The sequence below is a fragment of the Thalassophryne amazonica genome, chromosome 17 (genome assembly GCF_902500255.1).
Source record: "Thalassophryne amazonica chromosome 17, fThaAma1.1, whole genome shotgun sequence".
Taxonomy (NCBI): domain Eukaryota; kingdom Metazoa; phylum Chordata; class Actinopteri; order Batrachoidiformes; family Batrachoididae; genus Thalassophryne; species Thalassophryne amazonica.
Window position 1 is genome coordinate 37,347,570 of NC_047119.1, and position 21,634 is coordinate 37,369,203.

The window sequence follows — 21,634 nt, forward strand, 5'->3', positions numbered from 1 at the left end:
CAAAATGATCCATTCATATGGAGCAGGGTGTCGCAGAATGAAAGCTTACATGCAGATATATTATAGCGTTGGGTGGCATTATCGGAATATTTACATGGCATTGGTGAGCTTCTCCGTGCCTGTGCAGAGTTATGCTAATGGCGCATTCCAAAGTGAGCTCGGGGTTTCCAGTCCCTCTACTGAAGCCTTCATCCTCTGTTTCACAGAAAGAACCTCAGAGGCTCATGTCACCTCCCTCAGCAGATGGCTGGGACAAACCCAGAATGTCAAGCCTCAAGTTCACTGAAACATGATTTCACCAACTGTTTGAGAACAATTTGAATATTTAACCTATTTTCGCACCGGAGCCTGCACGCTGTGCAGACTTTGCTCATCAAAGGTTCAGCGGAGGGCTGCGATGACACATGCAACTTGGTTGCAAGATTTCTTTTCAAATCCAAAACCACATTTCTCAGTGACAATCAGCAGATGCAAGCATGCACCGGTAATCACACGATGCAGGCGCCAATGCATTTATCCTGGTGTCTTGTCAGGTTGCTGTTCAGATACGATGCTGTGGTGTTGTTTTAGACAGAGGCGCGTTAGAACCTTTGTGTTCAGCTTGCGTCATGTGTAGCTGCTGCAAGGCTAACCTGTCAGTCTTTAGGAGTATGTTTGAGCCTCACGCCCACTCTCTTCCAGCGAAGGTCCTCTGCGGCAGACAAGTTGAATGTGGTGGCGTGTTTCATGCTCAACTCAGACTTTGAAGGTGAAAAGATGCGGGGGGTGGGGGTTTATTTGTTCACGTTGTTTATTCACGTTCCTCTTTGGTGTCAGATAATACACATGCCTACACTCAACGTACGTGCTTGTCAATACGGAATTCAGATGTGATACAGTGCAGCGGTGCCATTATCACATTCAACCAAGAGAGGATGAACGATGGTGGGATTTTGCTTTAAAATCAACACTGCATGTTTGCAGGTGGATAATGTGATCACAAATCCAAATCCTTATGTAGATCTGTGCAGAATTTTAAGTGTTTGTTGTTGCCTAAAATGGGAAAAACATGGCGAAGCGTTCAACAAAACCAATTACATTTTTCTGGAATTGGTGAAAATGTCAACAACCAGCTGATTACATAATTAAATGAAAGGCATCAGAAGGCTGATGCATACACAACACAATATGAATGTACAGGTAAATACATGTAATGGTGTTTTTGACTATGTATGACTTATCATGAAGTCATTCATACCAGTCAGTCACAAATATTTTGTCAATCAATATATGCTTTGGAATGATTCATCTTGGCTTCTTGGTTGTTGCAATAATAAAAGTAAATGTGTTTTTCCTGACAACATTTTGCTTGAACAAACTACATTAAAATCTAATCATCTTGACATATCTGTTCAAGTCATTTTCACACCAGGTTTAAAGGAAATAATTTTTGAGTTATCTCACCCTACCCCCCACCCCCCACCCACACACAGATGAGTGAAAAAAATACCCTGTTATCGCTGCTTTGCCAGTGTGCAGGGTATTAATGATTATCCATCCATCCATCCATCCATTTTCTTCCGCTTTATCTGGAGTCGGGTCACGGGGCAGCAGATCAAGCAAAGCCGCCCAGACCTCCCGATCCACACACACCTCCCCCAGCTCCTCCGGGGGAACCCCAAGGCGTTCCCAAGCCAGCCGAGAGATGTAGTCCCTCCAGCGTGTCCTGGGTCTTCCCCGGGACCTCCTCCCAATGGGAGGTGCCCGGAACACCTCTCCAGCGAGGCGTCCAGGGGGCATCCAGAAAAGATGCCCAAGCCACCTCAACTGACTTCTTTCGACGTGGAGGAGCAGCGGCTCGACTCCGAGCTCCTCCCGAGTGACCGAGCTCCTCACCCTATCTCTAAGGGAGCGCCCAGCCACCCTGCGGAGGAAACTCATCTCGGTCGCTTGTACTTGCAATCTCGTTCTTTCGGTCATGAGCCAAATCTCATGACCATAGGTGAGGATCGGAACGTAGATCGATCGGTAAATCAAGAGCTTTGCCCCCCCACTCAGCTCTCTCTTCACCACGACGGTCCAATACAGCGACCGCATCACTGCAGATGCTGCACCGATCCATCTATCGATCTCAAGCTCCATCTGTCCCTCACTCGTGAACAAGACCCCGAGATACTTAAACTCCTCCACTTGAGGCAAGGACACTCCACCGACCTGAAGAGGGCAAAGCACCTTTTTCCGGTCAAGAACCATGGCCTCGGATTTGGAGGTGCTGATTTTCATCCCGGATGCTTCACACTCAGCTGCAGACCACCCCAGTGCACACTGAAGGTCCTGATTTGACGAAGCCAACAGAACCACATCGTCTGCAAACAGCAGAGACGAGATTCTATGGTTCCCAAACCAGACCCCCTCTACACCCTGTCTGCAGCTAGAAATTCTGTCCATAAAAATAATGAACAGAACCGGTGACAAAGGGCAGCCCTGGCGGAGGCCAACGTGCACTGGAAACAGGTCTGACTTACTACCGGCAATGCGAACCAAGCTCCTGCTGCGGTCGTACAGGGACCGGATAGCCCTTAGCAAAGGACCCCCGGACCCCGTACTCCTGGAGCACTCCCCACAGGGTGCCCCGAGGGACATGGTCGAACACCTTCTCCAGATCCACAAAACACATGTGGACTGGTTGGGCGAACTCCCATGAACCCTCGAGCACCCGATGGAGCGTGTAGAGCTGGTCCAGTGTGCCGCAACCAGGACGAAAACCACACTGCTCCTCCTGAATCCGAGGTTCGACCATCTGTCGAATTCTCCTCTCCAGTACTCTGGAATAGACCTTACCGGGGAGGCTGAGGAGTGTGATCCCCCTATAGTTGGCACACACCCTCCGGTCCCCCTTCTTAAACAGAGGGACCACCACCCCTGTCTGCCAATCCAGAGGCACTGTCCCCGATCACCATGCAATGTTGCAGAGGTGTGTCAGCCAAGACAGTCCCACAACATCCAGAGACTTAAGGTAGTCAGGATGGATTTCAACCACCCCAGGAGCCTTGCCACCGAGGAGCTTTCTAACCACCTCGGTGACTTCGGCCTGGGTAATGGATGAGTCCGCCTCTGAGTCCCCAGTCTCTGCTTCCTCTTTGGAAGACGTAACAATGGGATTGAGGAGATCCTCGAAGTACTCCTTCCACCGCCCGACAACATCCCCAGTCAGGGTCAACAGCTCCCCACCCGCACTGTAAACAGTGCTGGTGGAGAGCTGCTTCCGCCTCCTGAGGTGTCGGCCGGTTTGCCAGAATCTCTTCGAGGCCGAACGATAGTCCTCCTCCATAGCCTCCCCGAACTCCTCTAAGACCCGAGTTTTTGCCTCTGCGACCACACGGGCTGCGGCACGCTTGGCCTGCCGGTACCTGTCAGCTGCCTCTGGGGTCCCACCTACCAACTAAGGTAAGTAGGACTCCTTCAGCTTGACCACATCCCTTACTTCCGTTGTCCACCACCAGGTTTGGGGATTGCAGCTGCGACAGGCACCAGAGACCTTGCGACCACAGCTACGAGTGGCCGCATTGACAATGGAGGTGGAGAACATGGTCCACTCGGACTCCATGTCTCCAACCTCCCCCGGGATCTGGGAGAAGCTCTCCCAGAGGTGGGAGTTTAAGACCTCGCTGACAGAGGGTTCCGCCAGTCATTCCCAGCAGACCCTCACGATACGTTTGGGCCTGCCAGGTCTGACCGGCTTCCTCCCCTCCCAGCGGATCCAACTCACCACCAGGTGGTGATCGGTCAACAGCTCTGCCCCTCTCTTCACTCGAGTGTCTGAGACACGTGGCCGAAAGTCAGATGATACGACTACAAAGTCGATCATCAACCTCCGGCTCAGGGTGTCCTCGTGCCACATGCACTTATGGACACCCTTGTGCTCGAACATGTTGTTTGTGATGGACAAACTGTGACTAACACAGAAGTCCAACAACTGAACACCACTTGGGTTCAGATCGGGGAGGCCATGCTTCCCGATCACCCCCCTCCAGGTCTCACTGTCGCCGCCCACGTAGGCATTGAAATCCCCCAGGAGAACAATGGAGTCCCCAGTCGGAGTGCTATGTAGTACCCCTCCCAGGGACTCCAGGTAGGTCGGGTACTCTGCACTGCCACTCAGCCCGTAGGCCGAGACAACAGTGAGAGACCTGTCCCCGACCCGAAGGCGTAGGGACGCGACCCTCTCATTCACCGGAGTGAACTCCAACACATGGCGACTGAGCTGGGGAGCAATAAGCAATGCGACCCCAGCTCTCCACCTCTCCCTGTGGGCAACACCAGAAAAATGAAGCATCCAGCCCCTCTCCAGGAGTTGGGTACCAGAGCCCAAGCTGTGTGTGGAGGTAAGCCCGACTATCTCTAGTCGGTATCTCTCAACCTCCCGCACAAGCTCAGGCTCCTTCCCCCCTAGCGAGGTGACATTCCACATCCCAACAGCCAGGGGCTATGAGCATGGACCGGGCCGCCGGGCCACCCGCCCTCGACCGCCACCCAATCCTCTCTGCACCCGACCCCCATGGCCCCCTCTGCAGGTGGTGAACTCACAGGAGGGCGGGCCCATGTCGCTCTTTCGGGCTGAGCCCGGCTGGGCCCCATGGGCTCATTAATGGTATTAATGATTATTCCATGCATTTTCATAGAGATAGTCTGAAAACATGATCAAAAATTGTTTGATGAATTGAAAAATGTCAAATCTTCCAGAAATCAACATCACTACCAAAGTCCAATGGGTCTTTTGCATTTACAGGTTTCCTTGAGATTGGTAGAAGATGTAGAGAAACTGACCAATATGGTGACAAATGCTGTGTTTTCTGCTGTGCAAAAGTATTCACACCCTTTGCTCAGTATTTTGTTGCTGCACCTTTGGCAGCAATTACAGCCTCGGGTCTTCTTGAATATGATGCCACAAGCTTGGTGCACCTATCTTTGGGCAGTTGTGCCCATTCTGCTTTTCGGCACCTCTCAAGCTCCATCATGTTGGATGGGGCACGTCGGTGCACAACCATTTTCAGATCACTCCAGAGATGTTCAATCAGATCAGATTCAGATCAGATTCTATCATTTTGCTCTCAAATTCTGGAAAAAGTGGTTTCACAGCAGCTCGTGGACTACTTTACTGAGAATAATCTCTTTGAGCCACTGCAGTCTGCTTTTAGAAAATATCACTCCACAGAGACAGCTCTCACTAAAGTGGTGAATGACCTTCTGCTTGCAATGGACTTGGACACCACTACGGTTCTGGTGCTGTTAGATCTCAGTGCTGCATTTGATACCGTGGATCATCATATTTTACTTGATAGGCTCGAGAATTATTTTGGGATTACTGGAAGTGCCCTTGCGTGGTTCACGTCATACCTGTCCAGTTGTTCTCACTGTATTTTGTACAATAACACTACCTCTAACAATAGGGACATGAAATTTGGGGTTTCACAAGGATCCATCTTAGGCCCCCTGCTTTTCTCCCTTTATATAGCACCCCTTGGCCATATACTGCAGCGTTTTGGGATTGCTTTTCACTGCTATGCTGATGACACTCAGTTATACATGCCGATAACTGCTGGTAATCTCATCCACATAAAATCCTTAGAAGATTGCTTTGCATCAATGAGAAGATGGATGTCTTGTAACATCCTACATTTAACCCTCTGGGGTCGACACCGTCGTATATGACGGCTAAGACCAAGCTTTACTACATTCTAAATAACTTTTTAATATGAGATAGAAACTTTTTTCTTTTTTTTTTGCTGAAAAGTTAACACCATGGACTTTCGAGCCAGCCATCAGCCATCTTTGCACTCCTCATAGAAGCTGTGTGATGACGTGCGCAATGTGAGTGTCCAATCGGAATTGGTTCACCGTCACATGGTTTTCCAAAATCCAATTGTAGGGCAGATTTACCTCACGTGAAAAGCCAAAAATCATTTTCAGGAGTGATATGTTACTAGCTGGCCCGTTTGAATAGCCCCCTGGGTGCGCCAATGAGAACATACTATTAGTACATACTCAGTGTGCCCTGCATCATTACGCACAGCAATTAGTTAAAGCAGGAGCACATGGAGAGCCTCTGATGACAATCTCACGTGCTCAAACAAAGAGTGTGTAACTATCAGGATTGCTCCACTAGTTTGCATGTGAATGTTACTGGATAACTCTGTTGCTTTCTCTGCGTAAACCACTGTTTACCATATCAATGGACAACAAAACGCATAGACCATTTTGTATATATTGCTCAAAATGTGCATTTGTGTTTATTGTTTGAACCTTTTTGTTGTTCAGTCTTTCACACAAGACCTGAAATTACCTTTATAAAGTGTCAAAATAGTTGTTTTTTATAGTTTGCTGTGTGTTTTGAATAAATGTGTGTGGAAAATTATTTTTCGCTTTATTTTTTCCTTGCCTATTTTTGATTGTAAACCTTTATTACACTTGTAAAACACAACAAAAACATATAGATTCTGGTTTCAGGTTGTCCTGAAAAAAGAGACATAAAACTTGATTGTGTGATGCAGGGAGAGCTGTTACCGCACAGCTGAACTGCAATAATAAAACATTTATGCCAGGTGAGTGAACGAGGCGAGGGCCCTCGGACCCCAGAGGGTTAAACTCTGATAACACTGAAATGATGGTTCTTGGTCCAATGAGACATCAGCATCAATTTGACCAGCTAGTGCTCAGACTAGGCTGGTGTGTCATACATCATACGGACAAAGTAAGGAACCTTGGGGTAATTTTTGATCCTACGTTGTTGACCTCCACATTAGAGATATTATGAGGACTGCTTTCTTCAGTTTGTGAAATATAGCAAACATTCATCCCATCCTGTCTATGGCTGATGCTGAGACCCTGATTCATGTATTTGTCTGTTCTAGACTGGACTACTGCAATGTTGTATTTTCTGGTTTACCACAGTCCAGCAATAGGGCTCTCCAAGTGGTTCAAAATGCTGCTGCCACACTTTTAACACGAAGCAGAAAGTTTGACCACATTACACCCATTTTGGCATCTCTTCACTGGCTTCCTGTCTCTGTGAGATCGGACTTTAAGGTTCTGTTACTAGCCTATAAAATTGTTCACGGACTGGCACCACCCTACCTAGCTGAACTAATTAAACCCTATGTACCGGCCCGGGCTTTGCGCTCACAGGATACAGGACTACTTTGTGTCCCTGGAGCTTTCTCTTATTGTGCCCCTGTTCTGTGGAATGATCTCCCTGCATCAAGAAAACAGTCAGATTCTGTAGATACTTTCAAGTCCAGACTTAAGAAGCACTTATCTTCCCTTTTGTATGGCTAGCATACTGGCATAGTATGTTATGCTTTTTACTTTTTTTAAAAAAATCTTTTTAATTAATTTTATTTTGTTTTCTGAATTGTTTTGTGTGAAGCATCTTGAGTTGACTCTGTTGTGATTTGGCACCATATAAAATGAATAAATTGAATAAAAATTTAAATTTAGGTTTGGGTTCTGGCTGGGCTGCCACCACCATGCTTCACTGTAGGGATGGGGCCTGGTTTCCTCCAAACATGACGCCTGGCATTCACACCAAAGATTGCAATCTTTGCCTCATCAGACCAAAGCATTTTGTTTCTCATGGTCAGAGTCCTTCAGGTGCCTTTTGGCAAACTCCAGGCAGGTTGCCATGTGCATTTTACTAAGGAGTGGCTTCCGTCTGGTCACTCTACAATACAAACCTGATTGGTGGATGGCTGCAGAGATGGTTGTCCTTCTGGAAGGTTCTTTTCTCCACAAAGAAATGCTGGAGCTCTGACAGAGTGACCATCGGGTTCTTGCTCACCTCCCTGACTAAGGCCCTTCTACCCCGATCGCTCAGTTTAGACAGGGGGCCAGCTCTAGTAAGAGTCCTGGTGGAACCAAACCTCTTCCATTTTCAGATGATGGAGGCTACTGTACTAAATGGGACCTTCAAAGCAGCAGAAATGTTTCTGTACCCTTCCCCAGTTTTGTGCCTCGAGACAATCCTGTCTCAGAGGTCTACAGACAATTCCTTTGACTTCATGCTTGGTTTGCGCTCTCACATGCAATGTCAACTGTGGGACCTTATATGTAGACAGGTGTGTGTCTTTCCAAATCATGTCCATTCAACAGAATTTACTCCAGGTGGACTCCAATTAATCCATAGTAACATTTCAAGGATGATCAGTGGAAACAGGATGCACCTGAGCTCAGTTTTGAGCTTCATGGCAAAAGCTGTGAATATTTATGTTCATGTGATTTCTAATTTTTTATTTTTTTTAAAGTAAGTCCCTTCGGCTGCTCCCTTGTTTGCACTTGGGGTCGCCACAGCAAATCCAAGGTGGATCTGCATGTTGAATTGGCACAGGTTTTACGCCGGATTCCCTTCCTGACGCCACTTCACATTACATGGAGAAATGTGGCAGGGGTGGGATTTGAACCCGGAACCTTCTGCACTGAAACCAAGCGCATTAACCACTTGGCCAATTTGCAAAATTCTAAAAAAACAAAAAAAAAAACCTTTTTTTACATTGTTATTATGGGGTACTGTCTCTAGAAGTTTGAGGAAAAAAAAAATCTTTCATCCATTTTGGAATAAGGCTGTAACATAAAACATGGAAAAAGTGAAGCGCTGTGAATATTTTCCAGATACACTGTAAATAGTTAATCAGTCCACATTGATTAACACAGATCAGTTAAAAAGATTTGGCATATTCCCACAAAAAAAAAGACCGAACCAACAAGTGGGTAACCTCCTCAATGAAAATAAATATGTACCGCTCCAAACTTCTACACATTTCTCTGCGTATGCATTCATTTCAGTCAGGAGAAACAGCCATTAGTTTGATTTTAATTAGTTTTTAGATGCCACACCTCACCTTGCACAACTACAAATCGAACTCTCATCACAGCTCAGACAACCTGACTGACACCCGACTATTGGGCTGCACTCCCATCACCACTGCAAGAAAACCTTCATTTGTTTCCTTTTCTTCATTCTTGCCCTCAGTCACACAGCAATTCCAAAATGACTTTGCATTCATTAAAAAGAAATAAAGGAGCAAGAAGCAGCTCAACTACCTGACATGCATTTACAATTTATATCCTTTAGAAAAACATCACTGTCGACCCCATTTACATGCACCTGCCGTGCTCACGTCGCTGCGTGCAGACACAAAGGGAGCGATATGATTCCCAAGTGTTTCCACATTCCTGTGGTTAATTAGGCCGAAGGCTGATGGGGCTTTTGAGTTCAATGACTCTTGGAGTAAAAAATGTGAATTAGTGTGACAGTAATTTTGCTTCTTCTGTCATGAGAGAAAAGTGATGAGACAGAAACAGAGGTGAAGTACAGCACTTGTCAGCAAAGCGTCCTCATGTCAGAGCAAGGAATGCAAAACATGAACACAAGAGTTTTCTGATTTTTAAACTTATTATCTGTCATTTTTGCAAAGTAATTGGGACAATAAAATATGTGTGTAGATTTTCACAAAAAGTGGCATCATTGCATTTAAGAGGAACTCTGATATTTTTCATCCTCTGGTCTATTTTTTAGATATTTTGGGGGTCATCCTATTGCTCTGAACAAAACCATATTTAATCAGTGCAATATTGATTTAGAATGTAAACACTCTCACAGATTAACTGGCTACATAATGTTGTTATACAGGGCAAGAAAAAAACAGTCACCTTGTTGTCTACTGGTAGCATGGGGAGGATCCCAAAGTTAAACACGCATATGTTTACCTCACTAAATGTAAGTAAGCTTTTTAAGATGACTAATTATACAGTGAGCCACTTACCTTCACCACCAGCCCATTTGGTGGCGCTGCACTCCACTGGGTTATTGCATGTCGATTGCATATTTAGGGGCTCTGTCTGACAAAACAAGCCTCAGTTGCCTTTGCAATAGTACTTGTACCATGGTGGTATCAAAATATCATGGTACAGATACTATTGGATATTTGACAGCACTGTAGTAAATACAAATTGCAATACCTTAGCAGTGTACCATGGTGCATAGTATGGTACTTAAAAAAAAAAAAATTCAGTCTTAGCTGTCCTGACTTGATCCTTAACAATCCATTGTACTTTCCCGATTTACTCTTTTTGCTTCTTCTTCTTGCTCTCATTTTCTTCATTCATCAGCTCCTCAAAGTACTTCCTCCACCTTGACAACAAACTCTGTTGTGTGATATATTTCCATGTGCATCCTTTATCACCCTAACATGTTATACATCTTTTCTGACTCAGTACCCCTGTCTTGCCAATCGGTACAAGTACCCTTCTCCTTCCTTTGTGTTCAACTTCTGTTCAAGTCACTTTATGTCCTTTCAATAACCTTTGCCACATCTCTTTCCATTTTGTGAAATTAATATTAAAACAAGTATTTATTGTTTGTCCAGTGTTTCTTTTAAGATTATCACCTTATTCCTGACTCTTGAACACATATCTGGCTGTGGGATGAATAGTATTTGCTTCCATTATGCTAAACATTATGGCTAGGGATGCACCGATACCACTTTTTCCCAGACCGAGTACAAGTACAAGTACTTACATTTGGTACCGATACAAATACTTAATGATACCATTACAGTTTTATGATGACTTTGAAAATGTTTTATTCTTCAGTTGTTCCTTACTTTTTGACTGTAACTGCTACCAATATCATTAGCTTTGTTTTTATTTACAATCATTTCACTTAAATCATGTAACTTCACTTTTTGACTACAACAAATTGTGCTTTAACATTAACCGTGTGTTTCTTAACAAGCATGACACTGCCAGACATTTCACTGAAATATAACCTGTGGACTTCAGCACTACAAAATATACAACATCAATAGCTGAACTGAAATTGTCCATCATGAACTTTACTTATGTCTGTGAGCACCAGTGTTGCCACAGTTACTTTGAAAAAGCAATCATTTACTGAATAATCCTTGAAAAAGTAGCTTAGTTACTTTACTGATTGCTCAGTTACAAAAGTAGCTAAGGGCCCTGTCCCACTGGTGTTTAGGAGGATTTGCATATGGATTGTGCACAAAATTGGCTCATATTCGCTTAACATCCGCAATGTCCGTGAAACATGCTTGTATGAGTCAGCCGACACCCGCACATGTCCACAATTATCCGCAGAGGCACGTTCTTCCCTTGCCAGGCTTTTTGAGCTGCACAAAATTTTGCCTGCAGATGACATCCGCCTTACATACTCAATACATACTCAATTCATACACAATACATACTCACTCTATGCGCTGTATATCTGCCGTTAACCACTGATATCCACAACTGACGGGGATTTGCGGCTTGGCAGCGGACCGGGACAGTGTGTAAAACAGATACATATCGTGCCTATCACGTCCACATCACAAACTAAAATATGTTGTAGCGACTGCATACAGATTGGCCACGAATAAAGCGTTTTTATTACGTCTGCTTTGCAGCTGATTTGCGGACAATCTGTGAATGCATAACAAACACGTCACGTAAACCCAAAGTACTATATGTGGCAGAAAGCGACATACGTAACATTTAAGAGTTGCTGTTTAGCCACAACTCACGCTGAAGTCTGTTTTCTGACACTCAAAAAAAAAAAAAAAAAACTCCATCTCACACCCCGAGTGCCCCCCCCCCCGCTCCCCAAACTCATGAACAGTTAACCCTCGCATGACAACATGAACATTAACTGTGATCAACTTGTCCAAGTCCAGCAAATGCTCCAGAGGCTGTATTGTTGGTGTGAATAGTGATGCTGAAAAGGCTGAGTGAGCTTATTTTATGATCACAATGCAGATGCCGTGCACGCGCAACACGTGCGCGATGCATTCATAATACACCCGTAATACTGCCGTGATAATCTCAATGTTTCGGATCAGTTTCCTCACTACATGCATTATATAACCGTGATTGTTCATCATATATTCACTATATATTATTAATATATCCGTAATTCATACTGGGACATTTGTCATTTTTGGCCATTTTTGTTGAGGACGACAACGAACGCCCGTACTTTGTGTAGTCAATTCATGAGCAATTAATCCTCTCCCCAGTGGGACAGGGCCCTAAGTTAGATCACTAGTTACTTTATTAGTTACTTTCAGCAGCTGCCGACAACGCCCCCCCCACCCCCACCTCAACATGAAAATGATCATCAGTTTTGCCAATACTCACTTTATAGTTACCCTTTCTTGATTTCAATAAATATAAATACTTGTTATATAAAAAATAAAATAAAGACATCTTTCTTGACCTCGTATTTAAATGTTGACAGCACTGTAACAGTAATACTTTATAATCTACATTGTTTAGAAATGCAACTATTAAATTCTTTAACATTTTTCTAATATTTAAATTCTTTCTCAACATTTTAATTTCTAAAATTATTATAGTAGTAGTATGCAAAATAGTCTTCAATAGTGGACCTTAAATCTGGGTGCGGAGGGGGAAGCACGCTCCCCACCCTTTCTGTCTGTATTCACCCCTGGATGGTTGTCCAAGCAGGAAGAATTGACGTGTATTTATGGAAAAAGCACCACCAAATTGACAGGTAGGGAATATTTTTTTTTTTTTAAGTTTTTCATCATTTTTTTACGCCATGTCATCCTCAGAAAGAGACTTTAGGTGCATTTGGGTGGAAAAAACAAGCATTAGCATTTGTTAATGTGTGTGGATCAACTGTTTTTAGTGAGGACCCACAAGAAGCAGCACAGAGTTTTAAAGAAAAAAAAGCGTAAAAATGTCTTTGTAAACCTCAGTGCTTCACGCTGCTGTGAAGGGGTATCAGGTGTCTAGTATCGGAACAGTTTTCTGATTACAAGTACAAGTAAATACATACCAGTACCGGGACGATACCCGATACTGGTATCGTAATCGGTGCATCCCTAATTATGGACGTGAAATACGAGATCACTTTTTCTCCAACTGTATTTGTATTTAAACATTAATAACAATTACACCTTTGAGTGCTCTTCTCATCTTTGAAAACTGCATTGCATGAGAGAAATGCTTTAAAAAAAAACTGCTGAAAAGGAAATAAAGTGCTGTGAAAAAATTGTACCCTCTTGAGTTTTTACATATTTAAATTTTTAATGACATCAAATTATAAAATTACAACTCTGTTATTTTATAAACCCAAAATTGGAATTGCCTGTAGACCTCAGAGACAGGATTGTCTCAAGGCACAAAACTGTTGAAGGGTACAGAACCATTTCTGATGCTTTGAAGGTCCCAGTGACCACAGTGGCCTTCATCATCCATAAATGGAAGAGGTTTGGATCCACAAAGACTCTTCCTAGAGCTGGAGGAAACTAGGCACCATCCCTACATTGAAGCATGGTGGTGGCAGCATCGTGCTATGGGGATGTTTTTCAGTGGCAGAAACTGGGAGACTAGTCAGAATGTACAGATGTACATCCTGGATGAAAACCTGCTCCGGAGCACTCTTGACCTCAGACTGGGGCAACGGTTCATATTTCAGCAGGACAATGACCCTAAGCACATAGCCAAGACATCAAAGAAAGAAGTGGCTTCAGGACAACTCTGTGAATGTCCTTGAGTGACCCAACCAGAGCCCAGACATGAATCTGATTGAACATCTCTGGAGAGATCTGAAAATGGCTGTGCACAGACACTCTCCACCCAACCTGATGGAGCTTGAGAGGTGCTGCAAAGAGGAATGGGCAAACCTGCCCAAAGATAGGTGCACCAAGCTTGTGGCATCATATTCAAGAAGACTTGAGGCTGTAATTGCTGCCAAAGGTCCATTAACAAATTATTGAGCAAAGGGTGTGAACACTTACGTACATCTCATCTCATCTTCAACCGCTTATCTGGGATCGGGTCACAGGGACTTGTGCACATGTGATTCGTTATTTGTTTCTTGAAAAATATTTTCAAAAGTTAAAGAAATACTTTTATCATGGTGTCATTATGAGGTGTGAGTAGAATTTTGAGAGAAAAAATAATTTAATCCATTTTGGAATAAGGCTGTAACATAAAATGTGGTAAAAGATAAGAGCTGTGAATACTTTCCGGATGCACCGTATTTTCTTTTCATTTGAATGTGGAGAGTAACACAGACGGCACTGGAAAGTCTGCTTTAGAAACAGGTTTATTGTTTTCACTTTGGGAACACTGTGACCTCAGAATCTAAGGTAAGCCACTAATACAGCACAGTTAATATATATGTGAAGTTATAAATAAAAGACTGGTGTGAGAAGGAAGGTCAGTACTGATTGTCCTTCTCATTATTGTACAATTCTTTACAGAAAACACATTTAATGTGCAAACAAACTGCACATCTATGGGACTGTTGCATAACCACTGGGTTACTTTAAAATTTCATCATTACCTCTACTGAGGTTTTCAGCCGCGTATAAAATGTCTGTCTCACCGGAATACAAAGTGTTTTCAGCCAGCCTCCACAAAACATGGCAGATTTTTCCCCAATCATAAAGATACATACTAGACGTTTATCATGATGAAGGCAGCTCCTGGAGTCTTGGTCTACTTTTCTAAGGCCACTTTGAATGTGACCTGGGTGAACTATCTTCAACATTGGTTGAAAACTTTCTTAATGTTTCCCAACTTTCTTCTGATAACAGGTACTGAAATCATATTTAGTGTCTGTATTTGAAAAATAATGCCCGCTGTAGCTATGCAGTATGAGACATGCAGCAGTGACATAGGTGGCCACCCAGCTTAGGCTTTGAAATGGATGAAACTGACAAACAAGCTCATTCAAAGTGACACGCATCTTCAAATCCACATGTACAGTATATTGAGAGACACGGATGGACAAAAGACATCTGCATTGGTAACATCCAAACAAAATTCTTTCTGCAGGTTTGTGTGTGGACATACCACTATTTTAGAATGGAACTATAGAGCTGGGTATCAATCAAAAATGTTCGATACTGGTACCAATACTGATACATTCAATTTGATACCGGTTCCTGAACGACATTTTTGTTATATATCAAAAAGATATAAAGAAAAGAAAATTACACTACACATTGTGCAAATCTTGAGTTTTATTTTTCAGCTTTGGTAATTTTCCATTCCAAGCAGTTTTCTTGCAGAAAAAAAAAATTATTTCCAGTGCAAAAGAACACTTAAAACACTCTGTAGTTTTTGTCAAAAGCATTTCCTTTCAGACATTTTGGCATGAATGTCTCTCCATAGAATCTGAGCTGAGCTCAGCCGGCTGCTGCACATCAGCGCAGAAAGTCTTATTTTGGGAGGAAAAAGCTTTTGATCAATTGCAGTTTATTGTTTGTATTTACAACATTTGAAAAGAGGTGTCATGTGATTTAAACGGCGATTCACTTTGACATTATTAATTCTAACCGGACTCTAGATTTCTAACGTGACTCGCTCGTCAGAGTCATGCAGGACTTGATGCTGTCTGAACGGAACGTTTCTTTCTCGCAACAAGACAAGAGTCCCAGTTAGTGACTTTAATCCACACAAAAGTGACTCACGATTGACATATTTTAATGGCTCTGAGAGGGGTTAAGAAGTGGATTGCCGCTTCTGAAAGGCAGCGAAGCAAAGAACCAAAGCAGCGGGTTGGAACAGTGCTTCATTACTTCAAGCTTCAAAATGATGCACGTATTAAGTTGCAGTTGAAGCGGAGTCCGGTGGTGGAGATTTTGAATCAGGCTGCTCGAGCTCTGACTTGAATGCCGACTGCTTTTCTTGCACCTGGTTAATCTCTGGGTACTGAAACACGAGGCATGTTTCGATACTCAGTACTACCAAAGCATTTCGGTCGGTGCCACAAAAGAACCAAAGTTGGGTACTCAGCCCTAGCTGTGAAATACCCAGTATTTACAGTAAAGTTCTGTGTGAAAACCTCTCTCTCTCTCTCTCTCTCTCTCTCATACCCCATTCACTGCATACCTTACGCAACCATCTCCCTTGCTACCTTTTTGTTTCATGGCCAAATTCATACCACATCCTTTCTGCAGGGTTGCATATGGACCTATTACAATGTTATTTTAGTTTTAGATTGGAACTGCTATAAAATAGTCAATGATTGCAATAAATTTCTCGCACCTTGCTCGACCAGCTCCCTTGCTCTCTTTTTGTTTCATGGTCAAATTCATACAAAATCCTTTTGGCAGGGTTGTGTGGAGGTGTGCTCATTTTATTTGAGTTTTAGAACCTAACCAGTATCAATGGCCTGTTTCTGTCACAGAATCTATCATCAGTCCGGGATCTACTAATCCTCCAGCAAGTGGCAAACACGTCTGTGGGACATTACACAAGCAATTCATACAGTAGAACTGGCCTAAAATGTCATCATATAATACACAATTAGACTGTTTATTTTGGTGTATTTTGGTGTGGTCAGGATCCTGACCAGGTCCGCTTAATCACGGGTACACCAAAATAAAAAGTCTATAACTGCTTTATTATATGGTAAACAAGAAAAGTGGGAGTTTGTCAAACATAGTAAAACTGAAAAATCAATCTCAAGTTTCAACTCTTTATTATTACTGTCATACTGCACCAACTGACATCCTATCGATCGACTGGAGATGCCTGTTAAGTCCATGACGAAGAGTCATCAGGCTTGTTTTCTTATAAAGTTCACCATTCGCCTGTCTAGCTTCCACGTAAAATCGACCGAGTACTCCGTCAAGTATCCGTCTGTCATAAGTTTCAAAGGTGGGAGCATGTCCCTTTTCAGTGACGTACTTGTGAAACAGGTTGGCTGCTGACTGTGTATTTCTGCGGGTGTTCTTCGCATCTTTTTCGTGTAAAATTTGTTTTAAGTCAGCGTCATTAACAGACGCAAACCTGTCTTCTGCCATCTTGTCAACAAACTGACAGCCAAAGTAGGCATTGTGTCGCGTTATCTGATTGGTCGTTATCGATAGAAGGCGTCGCTCGATTAGCTAGTGATACGCTGCACGCGAGGTGTACTTGTTTCACACGCGCGGTCTACTCGGCTCCACCAGTGGTCAACTTGGCATGTGGTACAGCTCAGAAAGTTGCGAATGGGTTAATCAGAAGTTGGCAAAAGCCCATACCATATAATAAACTGGATATTTGCACTCACCGGACAAAAGCAAAATTCCCAATGCTCTGTTTGTTTTCCATGTAATAAACACTGTATATAATGGATTTTGTATAATGGATTTTAACTCACATCGGAAAAAACGTCTGTCCAATCGCAATGTATTTCCAGACAGAGCAGTCTGGATGGTCCCAGTAACAGAGGTATGAAATGAAGTTCAGCACTGACACTCACCGAGTCGAGGAAAGCCAGTATCGCAATTTTTTGAAATATTCCTCAAATATGACCAATTTAACAAGGAGTCAGAAAGAGAAGCTGAAATGACCTATAATTCATGGAGGAAAATTGCCCGTACCATACCGTTGGTTTGGAGGTTGATGATTGCATAAAGAAGTGGAGCTTGTTGAGTGACAAATTAAAACAGAAAAAGCCGCTGTTCCTGTGGCAAATTGCATAAAGACGCAACAGAGAACTTTAAAAGGTTCACATGCGCATGTTAACATCATTGCATGGCCACGGGGTTAAAAGGTACCATTCTGCAGCAGACTGATATGCATATAGCGATGTTGTCCATTTTATACATAATGGATTTCAAATATAACGGACAAAATCCATTATATGCGCATTTTACTGTATTCACTTTTAGGATCAAGTTGGTGCATCAAACCTTATCCAATTTAATAGGTTTGTCCCATCAATTTCTATTTACTTACTAGATGGAGGACCGGGCTGATCTGCTTATTCACTGGCTGTTGCCAGAGCGCCACCATGTTGGTTAGCGTTTAACAACCAGACATTAATAGAAATCAATGTGGGTATGATCAATGTTTTGAGAGTTTCAAGATAAATCTGTATTTTCTGTGCTATTACTGTGCTGTTACATTTATTCAAACTCAGTCCCATGTTTGTAGAGCCAATATTTGTCAAAACAAATACAGAAGAGGATCAGACTCTTTATATAAGAGACTTGAATTAATTTGTTCATCCCAGTCCACTTTGTCAAACACACTACGTCTGCCACGACACCAGATACGAGTCTGATCCTTAATTAATGTCATTATGAAGCTAAAGATGGGAAATAATCAGGGGTGAAAGTAAGAGCTTCACACGCTCACATCATATTAACGATATTAATATTAAAGACTGCTCTTAACACACCTGCAGCGCCGCTTTTATGGAGCGATTCTCCACGAAAATATGAAATAATATAAATAAAATGAAACAGCCACACCAGCCAGGGTGAAAGTAAAATTATTCAATAATTTCTGGATCAATTTGAAAGAAATCTGAAGACACGACACTGGAATATGGAGCATGTCAGAGAAATTAATCTCATTTGTGTATATTCTTATATTAGTAGAATATACAATGTGACTCACCAAATTGAGAGAAAAAAAACATTTCCATTCTATGAATTTGCTCTGACAGAATATCTCAGGATGGAAAACCTGAGTGAGACTTCTAATTGAATCACTAAAAGAATTGTGCGATATTTATCACGACAAAGCATTCAGAGAGTAAAACTGAAGTCACTACTTTACAGACTACAGATCGACACAAAATAAATCATCTTCTAACCTTTATTCCAGAAAGTTATTCATTTCCCCACATCATTAATATTACATATAATACACACTTATGAAAGCTCACTCTACAATTTGTTATTTATTTTTTATTTTGTTTAACCTTTATTTAACCAGCTGATACTCCTCTGTCAGCTTGTCGCTGCACCCGAACGCTGCACAAAACATTTCCAGATCACTTTAACCCAAGTTTAAGTCAGCGCATCATAGATTTCTATTTAACGTCTGACGACGCGGAATAACACTAAGCAAGATGGCGGCTGCTGGCAACAGCTCACAAGCTGCATCCTCCATCTAGTGGATGGCGGATGAAGGGATGGACTCCAACTATCTATCCATCCATGCACCTATTCATTGCATTTTTAGGGGATTCCAAAGCCAAGGGACAAATGACGGCATAATTTATTTCATTTAGAGTCCATCAGTCATATAAAGTGACTGACTGTCCATTCCATGCATACACGGCTGGTGAATGAATGAATGAATGAATGGATTTATTCGGCACACACACAAATCTGAAAGAACAGAAACATACCAATAATATGAATGTTATATAAACAAGCCTGTGAGTCCGAAAGGGTGTGGGCAGAAGCAAAACTTAACGCCCATTACTGCTAGAATGAGTCCAACAATTATAACAGTCATAACAACATATACACAAATTCACAACACACTACATATCAACACAGACATACACTTCAATATTCAATTACATTTCAATTCATGTATAAGTATGTTATGTATAAAGCGCCAAATCACAACAAACTTGGCCCAAGTCACTCCATATTAACCCTGCCGACCCCCAGAGCAAGCACTAGGCAACTGTGGTGAGGAAAAACTCCCTCTTAGGAAGAAACCTCAAGCAGACCAGGCTCTAGGGGGTGACCCTCTGCTTGGGCCGTGCATATATACCCGTATACGTACATACACACACACATACATATATACACACACACACACATACATATATATATATATATATATATATATATATATATATAAACGCACACATATACACACACACGTATACATATATACACATACATACTACATATATGCATATACATATATACACACATATACACGTACATATACATACATATTGACTGATTGATCATTTATTTTGAGTTTTACAACATAAGCATTTCTTTGACATCTACATTTACCCACATTGGGTTGAAAAGAACAGGAGATACAAACATACACGCATACATACCCGCGCACTTAACCCGAAAAGGGGTGGGATGAAGACGAACTTATTTAATCCCACCCCCAAATACCCATACGTTATTACGACTACCGAGTGTGACCAATATTCCTTTTTTATTACCATGTAATTGATATCATATCTTAGTGATGAGTATCTATAATAATAATAATAATAATAATAAAAACAATTCCCACCATAATAGACAGTAATAATGACAATAATTATTGTCATTATTGCTGGTAAAGCGGGGTTGGAGAGGGGGTCATGAAATAATGTTTTTCTGATGGGTAAAAGTATTCAAGAGAGCTTTTCAGCACAGTTCGGCTCAAGGCCAACTCACTAGTCTATCTTATCCAAGCTATGCAAATGCTTTCTGTCTGCATGGAGATGACCTAAAATAAAAATGCTGACCACAACATTCAGTGACGCATGTCACCATTTTGAAGAAATGGCTGGAATGGTTTCTTTGGGCACACTGGAAAAAAAAAAAAAAAAAAAAAAAAAAATTGGTTTGTTTATTTGGCTCCCTTAAATAAACTGCACTCTGGACAGATATTCAGTACTGAGCATCTTTTTGTTGATCATTAGTCACAGGATGCACCCAGAATGGCAAATGAAATTTGACAATATCTGGGAAAGTAGCCAGATATGTGTGATTTTTAATGTTGACCCAAATGGGGCATTAACTGAAGATATGGAAGATTTAACCAGTGAGAAATTTAGAGTTTCAGCCCACTTTCCTATCTGCATATTTCCATTACCCTGATTTGAATTGTGGCTAATGAGGCATTAAACCTGAATGACAGACTCTCACCAAAAGGATCATTGAATAAAATGCTTCTCCTGACATCTAATATGATTGAGACCTATTAGTCGGATACAGTGAAAACTAGGGCAAAACGGATATTCTTGCAGGCGTAGTAAAACAGAGGTGAAAGATTTATGGATTAAATTAATTGTGCTGCTTACTCTTAATCGCACTGTGTGTAGGATTTAGGTGTGTATATTAGCAGAAATGGAATATAGCATTTATAACCATTTGTTCATTAGTGTGTAATAACCTGTAGCCACAAATTGACGTGTTTTCATAAACTTAGAATGAAGACTTCATATCTATAGGAGTGGATGCCCCATGGACACGCCATGTTGCACCGCTCTGATGATACAGTAGCCCAAAAGGGACATATTTACTTCATTTATTGCATCTTGCATACGCTGTCTACTGGTTGTTAGTGAAGGCTAACAAGTTTGAGAACCCTAATCTTCGTGAAATAAAGGATCAAACATATCGCTATATCACAAAAGAAGGCAACGGAGCACAAATCCTCATCACCAAAGAAGCAAAAATGTGATGGGAAACAAAACTGTGATCCATGACAGCTTAATGCAATCACCACTAGATGGCAGCGAATCCTACACACTGTAGCTTTAAGGCTTTCATATAGCTAACGTCACTATCTCCTGAAGCTGCATCTTTAGCTCGTCCTTTCTTTTGTTTTGTATTCATAAAATGGAGGCTGCATCTCACACAAAAAGGCTTGCTACAAGATAAAAACATCCACAGGAACCTCGACCAATCAGAGAGCTGCGTTGGTGATGTTGCCTCTCAGAGAGTCACATAACTTTCCAATGTATGGATTGAACCAGGTTCTGCAAATGCATGGTATATTTGCAATGTACAATCACATGAAAACCAATTTCAATAATGATTTTAGGAGACTGGAAAAAAAAAATATTTTGGAAAAAATGAGCAGTGCGTTCAACCATTCAGTTGTATGGATGGGTCTCGCCTCTGGACTTTTTTCTGCAGCACCA

At 42.2% G+C, this 21,634-nt stretch overlaps 1 protein-coding gene and 1 long non-coding RNA gene across 2 annotated transcripts in view; both read right to left on the reverse strand.

The window, feature by feature from the left end:
• The window catches only part of LOC117529046 (transmembrane protein 132C-like), a 476,757-nt gene that overhangs the window by 164,383 nt on the left and 290,740 nt on the right, over positions 1 to 21,634 (reverse strand). The window lies entirely within an intron of this gene.
• Positions 1,479 to 18,217, reverse strand: LOC117529047. Its single transcript, XR_004565921.1, has 3 exons — positions 18,022 to 18,217; positions 5,117 to 5,121; positions 1,479 to 1,490 (listed from the first exon to the last, which is right to left on the reverse strand). It is a non-coding gene; the product is annotated as an uncharacterized LOC117529047 (long non-coding RNA).